This window comes from Canis aureus, chromosome 7 (assembly GCF_053574225.1).
Source record: "Canis aureus isolate CA01 chromosome 7, VMU_Caureus_v.1.0, whole genome shotgun sequence".
NCBI classification, from domain to species: domain Eukaryota; kingdom Metazoa; phylum Chordata; class Mammalia; order Carnivora; family Canidae; genus Canis; species Canis aureus.
In genome coordinates this window covers 53615480-53624052 of record NC_135617.1, presented here as the reverse complement: position 1 = coordinate 53624052, position 8573 = coordinate 53615480, and positions in this window count along the sequence as shown.

The following is an 8573-nucleotide window of genomic DNA, read 5'->3' as shown; positions in this document are numbered from 1 at the left end:
CAGAGATGGCTGTCTCTGTTCTGTGATGGCTGGGGCCTCAGGGAGTGACTTAATGGCTGGGGACTTTCAGAATCCTCTGAAAGCTGAAACTGCCTGGCCTGGGCTGGGTCAACTAGAAATCTAGAACTGTTCACCAGAGCATCTGCATGTGACTTGGGTCTTGTTCCACCATGGCGGCTTCGGGATAGTTATACACCTTATATGGCTGCATAGGCTCTGGATGCTACATTGCTGTCTACGGCCCACACTGAATATCATAACCCTTACTTTGGCCATATGCAATTGGTTGAAGCAGTCACAGACCTTTCCAGATCCAAGGACAGGGATCTAGATCCCATCTCTTGCAGTTATATCAAAAACTTGGCAATTTCCCTAAATGAGGATGAACCTTCCTTGTGTGTTGTTTGTTTGTTTGTTTGTTTGTTTTTCAGATTTATATGAGTTAGTGTTCATAAAGTGCTAAGAACAGGGCATGGTACATAACAGTACTCAAGCGATGACAGCTCTTATTCCAGGCACCAAGCTCGTGCTGAGCTTTCAGAGATGAAAGGGACTTAGCTGTGGCCTCTGAGAGCTTCACAGTCAAGTGTACATGAGTTTGTTGGGGTCCTCTCTATGCCACCTCACCCTTCCCTAGAAATCCTGGAGCAGAGTGTTATCTAATTTCATTGCTCAGCCTAACATATCCTCAAATGGATATGAGGTGAGGAAGGCTGAGCATTATTCTTATTCTTATTTAAGCAAAGAGAAAATTGAGGCCCAGAGAGTTTAAATGGTTTGCCTAAGGTCAGAGAATTAGTGGCACAAGGCAAGGCTGGAGGAAATTTCACAAACCTCTGGTCTTTGGCTTCAGTCATTCACAAACTGAAGTACAACCTGGTCTTTTCAATATGCCCTTTCTTGAGGAAGATGAGGGGGCTTCACCGCCACCATGAGGGGCATGACCAGCATCGGAGGCACAGACGCCCAAAGGCTTCATCTTACACTTTGGCCTCTAATGAAGCTGTTGTCACATTTCCATCCTCTGCGCCCTGTAGATAAACACCGCAATACTGGGGGGCCTCATTAGAAGAGACGTGTTAGCAGGAGGCAGAGTGCAAAAGAAGGAACAGGGAAACCACCCGCCAACGGAGCCCCTCTCTCTGTGGTTACTTCCCTCCAGCAGTTCGCTTGTTCTGTTCTCCACGCAACTCCTCCCTCCTGGGTCCTTAACTCCCACCTCCACTAAAAATAAATATCCCATTAGCTTCACCAGTGGCTTCTGAAGGAACACAGCAATAAATTGAATTTCCAACTTACACTGGAGCTTGGCAAGTGGAGGACAAACTTTAGAAGGGCTGCCCATCCATGCTTCTCAAACTGAAGCAATTGTTCCCAACAAAGCAGAAGAGAGGCGCCTGCTCCCCTGATTCCTTGTATTTTCTTCCTAGTGGAGTCAGATTTGCATTCTCTCCTAATCCAGTCCCACTGCCAGGGCCAAGCCCTGAGGGCTTGGATTCGCCAGAGTTCTGTATGGTCTGTGCCTGGGTTTGCCTCTGGTATAAAACATGCAGGGGGCCTGGGAGGCTTGACTTTAATCCCCAGCTGGGTCTTGGTATTTCTTTCTCATTAAGGGCGGCAGGGTTATCGGAGCTGGGAGAATGGTGACAGATAAGTTCCGTAATTCATTTCTCCCCACTCTTGCACAACCTATGAATGTCTTTGTCACATATTTTTCCTCCGGAGAGCAAACTGATTATTGTGACAATCATCACCCACCACCTGGAATTTAGCATCCCAGATGAACTGGGATGAGACTCCAGAATCGGACTGCTACCAGTAACAATGGACAGAGATTTTATATATATATATGTATTGCAAGAGCTTCACTGGCAGATCTATCATGTGCCTGCTACCAGATAAGAATCCAGTTGATTTTTATGCATATGAACTATGAAAATCACTGATAAGTACTTACAAAATTAGGTCCATTTTTACAGATAATACCCATTTTACAGGTAATAATAGAACTAGAAGGCACTCCTGAAGGAGATTTTTTGGGGGGCAGGCAAGTACTCCTTCATAAATAGCCTACTAAATTTAGCTAATACTTTACTTCTAAGAGTTGAGCTTTAAGCTCCTACACTTTGATTAATTGCTGAATTGATAGGTAAAATATTTGTTGAGTATCAGTTACTGAGTTACATGCTGGGACTTCAAAGATGATTAAAACATTGTCTTCATGCTTAGGGACTGCTCCCGCACTTCCCCTGGAGACATTTAGCAATGCATAGAGACGTCTTTGGTTGTTACAACTTGGGGTGAGGGTGCTAATACCATCTCATGTGTAGAGACCAGAGAGGCTGCTACACATCCTACAATCTATAGGACAACCTCACAGCAAAGCATAATCCAGCCCAAATATCAATAGTTTCAAGATTAAGAAACCATTCTCAGGAAGTCTTGTTAGGAGGCAGGCATCTGGACAATTACAATCAATATATTTTAATAAATGCCAGCATGGAGATAGGCATGAGGCATAATTTAAAAAGAAATAGAGAAAAGCATGGAAGCAGAGCTAATGCCTCCTCTCTCTTGCCAGTCACCACTCCCTTCTGCTCAAGGCCAGCTGTTTTCTTTCTATTGATGGAGAGGGAGTCCTGCTCTTTGTTTTTTCCTTTCCCTTGTTTGAGGTGTCTGATAATTGTGTTTAATAATAAAACTCCATACAGGTCTGGAAAAAATAAGGCTGGAATATGGGAGGAAGTTAGTATTCTTTCCCAACATGTAGGGTTCTGGGTTACTTGGAGAGCCAAAGACCCCTTAACCGTTTTGATCTTCCTTCTTTCCACTCATCTTCCTCTATGATCTTCAAACAGAACCACAGTGAGTAGAAGCATTAGACGTTCAGGTTGTGAAAATTATTGGGAAAAGCACAAATTTCCAAGCCCTGGAATCCCCTTAAAAAACTCATCAAAAAGTCATTTCCCCACCGTCGGCCTCAGTTTCTTCACATGCAAAATTAAGTCATTGAATAGATGATCCTCTAGTACTCTTCCAACATATTGAGTAAATGATTGGCTTTATATTTTTCATCTCCTGATGCCCCGTTGGACCTCATAACTCCTCTTATTTTCACACTCAAGAGTTAGGGGAAAAAAATAGCATGACCCCTGTTGTGCCATGCTCTTTTTCCAGTGGGATGAAAGAGAGACTAATTGTACACCAGCTCCTGGAAGGAAAAGATACTACTTTTTCTTGTGGGCCAGGCTTTGATCAAACACTTAAAGGTATGGAAAAGGATGGTAAGAGGAGAGCAGAATGAGTGTCTGAGAGGCTGTGACTCTTCAGTAGGAGAGTATCTACCTGATTGTCCACCAGACTGTTCTTCTGTGCTAAGGACAAAACCATTTTGCAAAAGGAATTTGTTTTCCTTTCCTCTGTTTCCATTTAGCTCTCAAGACTATTTCTAAGTATGCAGGAGTAGTGAAGCATCACAGATCAGTCAAGATATGGAGAGTGGTCAATAAAAGAAAATATTCTCAGAGTTGTTGGTCTTGTTACCAAGGCATGTATAATCTCTTTCCTTTCTAAATTCCTTAATTTATCATGTGGTTAGTCATTAAATGTTCTGCTGTGATATTTTGCATTATCCGCTTAACTCTGCAACTAGACTGCCTATTCCTAAAGGTCAAGAGCTGTCTCTCAGACTTTCTTGACAAATCCTACAGAGTTTACACCAGTGCTAGGCACAGAGACAGCATCATTCACTGAACAGTGGAGTGACTACAATTCCATTTCAATAAGCATCTTTCCTTGAATGCCTTTAGTTAACAAAATATCTTCATAGTTCTTTTAAAGGACTATTTATTTTTGAACACTAGTCAATATTACAAAATGGGACTGGTATCATTTGGATTTATTGAATAGCACTTAGCTTGTATCAGTCTAGAGCAGTTTCTCAACTATGACACCATTAATATTTCTGTATTATTTGGGGTATTTGCAATAACCCTTTATTGTGAGGTGCTGATTTGTGCATTAGTAAATGTTTAGCAGCACCCCTGACTCTACTCGCTAATGCCAACAGCACCCCTTCCAACTGTGACAAACAAAAATATTTCCAGATATTGCCAAATATCCCTCATTTCAGAAACAGTGACCGAGAGGAAAACACAAGAAGATTATTATCCATAAAGCATTTATCAGTTGGTAATCACCTAGTAATTCTTGAAAGATCCATTACACTAAGGCATTTAATGTATTTCTTCAAAATGCATTAGATTTACTCATACATTCATTCATTCTCCAGACATCTATTGAACATCTGCTGTTTTCTAGGTACTGTGGAGGACTCTATTATGAATAAAATATAATTCCAGATACTCAGGATGCACCACCTAGCAGTGCAGATAAAGTATGAGTCAAATATAAGACTCATTTCTATTACAAAAATTGTAATAGGGAATAATTCATGCTCTAAAATAGATAGAACTACTAAAAAAATATGGTTTCCAGACTGCTAGAAGTCCATGAACTTTTTGTTATTGATCCACAAAGAAGAATGGAAGTCAAACACCTTGCTTAAGCATACTATTTATATCAGATGCTTTTTTTTTCTTTTCATAATAAAATTTTACCAGTGAAGGAAGCATTGCCTTTATTTACATTCTGGTGCAGGTTCCCTATTTCACTGTAGATTGGAAACAGTGTTTGGTGACCAACTCTTTGAGTAGCACTGCTCAGAAACACGGGGAAAAAAATTACTGTGCTTCACATAGGGAAGATGTGACAACCAGGTTGAAGAAATAATTGAAGAATTATTTGTAGTTCACGATGCACTTGATCTGAGGTTTGGAAGATGGATAGCTGTATTTGTCAGAATAAACTTCGTTAATAACTCCATGATTTTTCATGGCTTAACCCAGTGAAGTGTTAATTCTTGATTAAGTTGCCATTTGTCATAGGTCAACAGAGAGATTCTGTTAGTGCATTCATCAGAGGAGCAAGCTCCTTCTGTCTGTTGAAACAACATCATCTATAGTCTTGAGAGTCCTTTACTGAATTTTATTGGAAGGTAAGAAAAGAGAGTGTAGAGAAGCACATCCTTCCCAAACTCCCTCATCTATGACTTCTGATCACATGCCTACCATGTATCTTAATTCTGTTCACATTTTATTGTTGAGACTGAGTCATGCACTGCTACCCCCACAGAGCGGTCTTGGGCATGCAGACTAGCCATATGTTAAGAAAGTGGAGGAGAGGGATCCCTGGGTGGCACAGCGGTGTGGCGCCTGCCTTTGGCCCAGGGCGTGATCCTGGAGACCCGGGATCGAATCCCACGTCAGGCTCCCTGCATGGAGCCTGCTTCTCCCTCTGCCTGTGTCTCTGCCTCTCTCTCTCTTTGTGTGACTATCATGAATAAATAAATAAAATCTTTAAAAAAAAAAAAAAAGAAAGTGGAGGAGAGTATGGATATTGTTGAACACCAGGTGTGTTTTTTACAGAAATTCCCTGGTAGGCTTTTCAGGAGAATAGAAAAATGAATGTGAAAGAGTTAGTAAAAGCATCCAGGAGACAAGTCGACAAGAATCATTAGTTAACTGAAAAATATAGAGTATATGAAGAGGAGTTATAGTCTATATGGATGAAGTATCTTGTGTAGATTTCATGGATATTCTCAGTGATATAGACAATTGGTTGGACATTACTGATCTTTTAAAGTCTTCTCAAAACTTGAATGGCATTAAATGACAGTTTTCTGATTGTAATGTATAGCATGTGTAGAGTAGAAAATATAGGCATTAAGGAAGTTACAAAAGCCAAATTTCATATCCCCTGCATTTTTGTTATCCAGGGAAGAAATATTATCAATGTTTTAGTGAGTAAGAACAAGGCCTGTGATTTCAATCTGTTGGGTTTATGTTATTTCTTCACCACTTTCCATCTGGGTAATCCTGGGCAAGTTACTTTGATTCTATGCATCTGTTTATTCATCTGGCAATTATTGTGAAGATAAAATGAGAAAGTACACATAAAGGAATTAAGATGGTGCTTTTACATGATTAGAGCTCAATAAATGTTAGATAATATTATGAGTGTTTTTCTATGTTATTACTCATGTTTTTCAACTATGTAAGATTCCCATAGATGTGCTTATTAAAATATATTTAGCCAACATCTTTTCACTGGGGATTCAGTTTATTTCTTTTCATGTGTGTGAATGTGTGTGTATATGAGTTTAAATATTGCTTGAGTAAATATATTGGTGCATAAAGTTTTGTATCCTTATTTATTTTTATAACATAAAATATGAGATTACTGGGTCAACAGCACATTTTTCAGCCACTTGACACATATTGCTTAAATATGTGTTCACTCCAGAATTGTGAAATTAATACTGTCACTAGCATGGTATGAGAATTTCAGTTTTCCTGACTCCCACCTACCTCAATATTAATATTTAAATACTTGGAAGGTGAAGATGATTCCTCAATTCACAGAATTTTAGAGTTCTGGTAAACCAAAATATATGATTGGATTAACTGTGTCTATTTGTGAATGTGTTTCTTAAGACCTTTCTGTGGTAATGTACATCCAAAGAGGGCTCCCTAGACTAGGTGGGATTTTTAAAACTTAAAGTAAAGTAAAAGCATTCAGCTGGATTTTGGGGGATGTACTTTGGGATCTTCAATCACATGAGATGGAAACCATCTGAAATTCATTTCTTCAATCCATTCCTTATTCATGTGCCAGAGTCTATCTAGAACACAGCTTTAGAGAATTACATGCTCAGTGCTGAAATACAGCCTTACTGGGGGACTAAATACATTTGCCATACTACAAATCACACCAGCTATAATAGTTTCCAGAGGAGGAAATAATCTAAGGTGACCAAATGTTTAAGACCTCTCTAGATGCTACTCCCCATCAATCTATGGCCATTATATGACTTTTCAGGACTATTTGAAAACAAAGATGCTATTGCCTTCAACTCCAGACTACCTGTAGGGGTTCATATCGTCTTCCAAGATCTGGGGAGACACTGATGGTAGGAATGTTGGTTTCTGAGTGTTACAACTACCTTTTATCAAAGCACCAAGTGGTTTCATTTACTTCCTGAGTATGATCCAATGCAATTCAGGCAAGTTGCAAATTCCTCATGGCAGTTCCTATTAGGACTGCCAAAACCGAAAACCAGGTGTTACCCATAAATCCCTGCAAATTACTCAACCATTAGCCTCCCTCCATCAGAGAAATGAGGGATCCTGTCATAGTGGGTTTTACCCATGTTATCTTCGAGTAATAAAACAGGACCACACACTTTCCTAAAACCAACATAATAAGAGTATGTCTCTGTGAAACCTAAATAATCATTTAGAGAGAATCATTCAATCTGCTTGCAGAATTGTTTGGAGTATGTTTTACTGAATTGACTTAAAAAAAAAAAAAAAGACCCTGCATTTTCTGAAACACCAGCTGTTTGACATCAGAGGGTTACAACATATGCCAAAGATCAGCAACTTTTGATTACCAAAAGATAATATATAATCAGTACTATGTCCAGTGCCATAATGTTAGCTGTTATTTTTGTTTCTCATTAATTGTACTGTGTTTTACTTCAGACTTAGGGCATGGCTTAGGGGAAGAGGAAACAGAAAAGGATGAAAAGAGAGGAAATGAAGTACAGAATGGGAGACTGGCAGGGGTGGGGAGAGGGCAAGGAGGAAAAGGCAAAGGAAGAAAGAATAGATGGAGGAAGGAAGGGAAGAAGGATAAAAGGGAGGGAGAGAAGAAAATGTACCATTCTCTCTTAATGCTGACCTTTGGATTAGAATGGAATGATTTTGTCCATTCATCCTTCCCTTCCTCTGCAGCATATATACACCACTCTCTCCAAGTCATAGTTTCTATCAAAGGGAGCATTGCTCATTGAAAAGACATCAATAGCATTCAGTAGTAATTAGTGGACAGAGCCATGGAACAAGGGATCTACTTTCTCTGCAGGAGTTGACAGGAAAAATTGTCTTTGCTCAAATGGTCATGAATAACACCATGATCCAGGTGTTTAAAGATGCAAAAGCAATTAGCTTTTGGTCTTTCACAACTCCTGATCATAGAGAATTATCAAATTGGAATGACCTTCGTCTTGCTGTGTCCGTTTTGATCTGCTCCCATTTTTAATTAATGATGGGTGTTTTAAGAATGATGTTATGGACAGAAAAATAAAATCTGGCACTTTTTTTCTTACAAAAAAAGAAATTAATGGGGAAGATATTAATTAAGTGGGACCAACTTGCACATCATATTCAAGATATTACTAGCTTTAATAAGCTAATAAAAAATAATTAGGGAAATTTCAAAATAACCGAGTGAATTCCTCATGTTTTCTGGGTATAATTACTTTGACTGCACTGTTAATTTTTCCCATGGATTACTTACTTATAATTAGTGCCCATTTGTGACAAGAAAACAAAAACCACAATATCTCAGTAAATGGCATCACCGTATCAACTACATTGCCTCGGTCAGAAACTTGGGCCTTACACCTCCTCTATCTCTCTTTCACATATCTGACCTATTGTCAAGTCCAG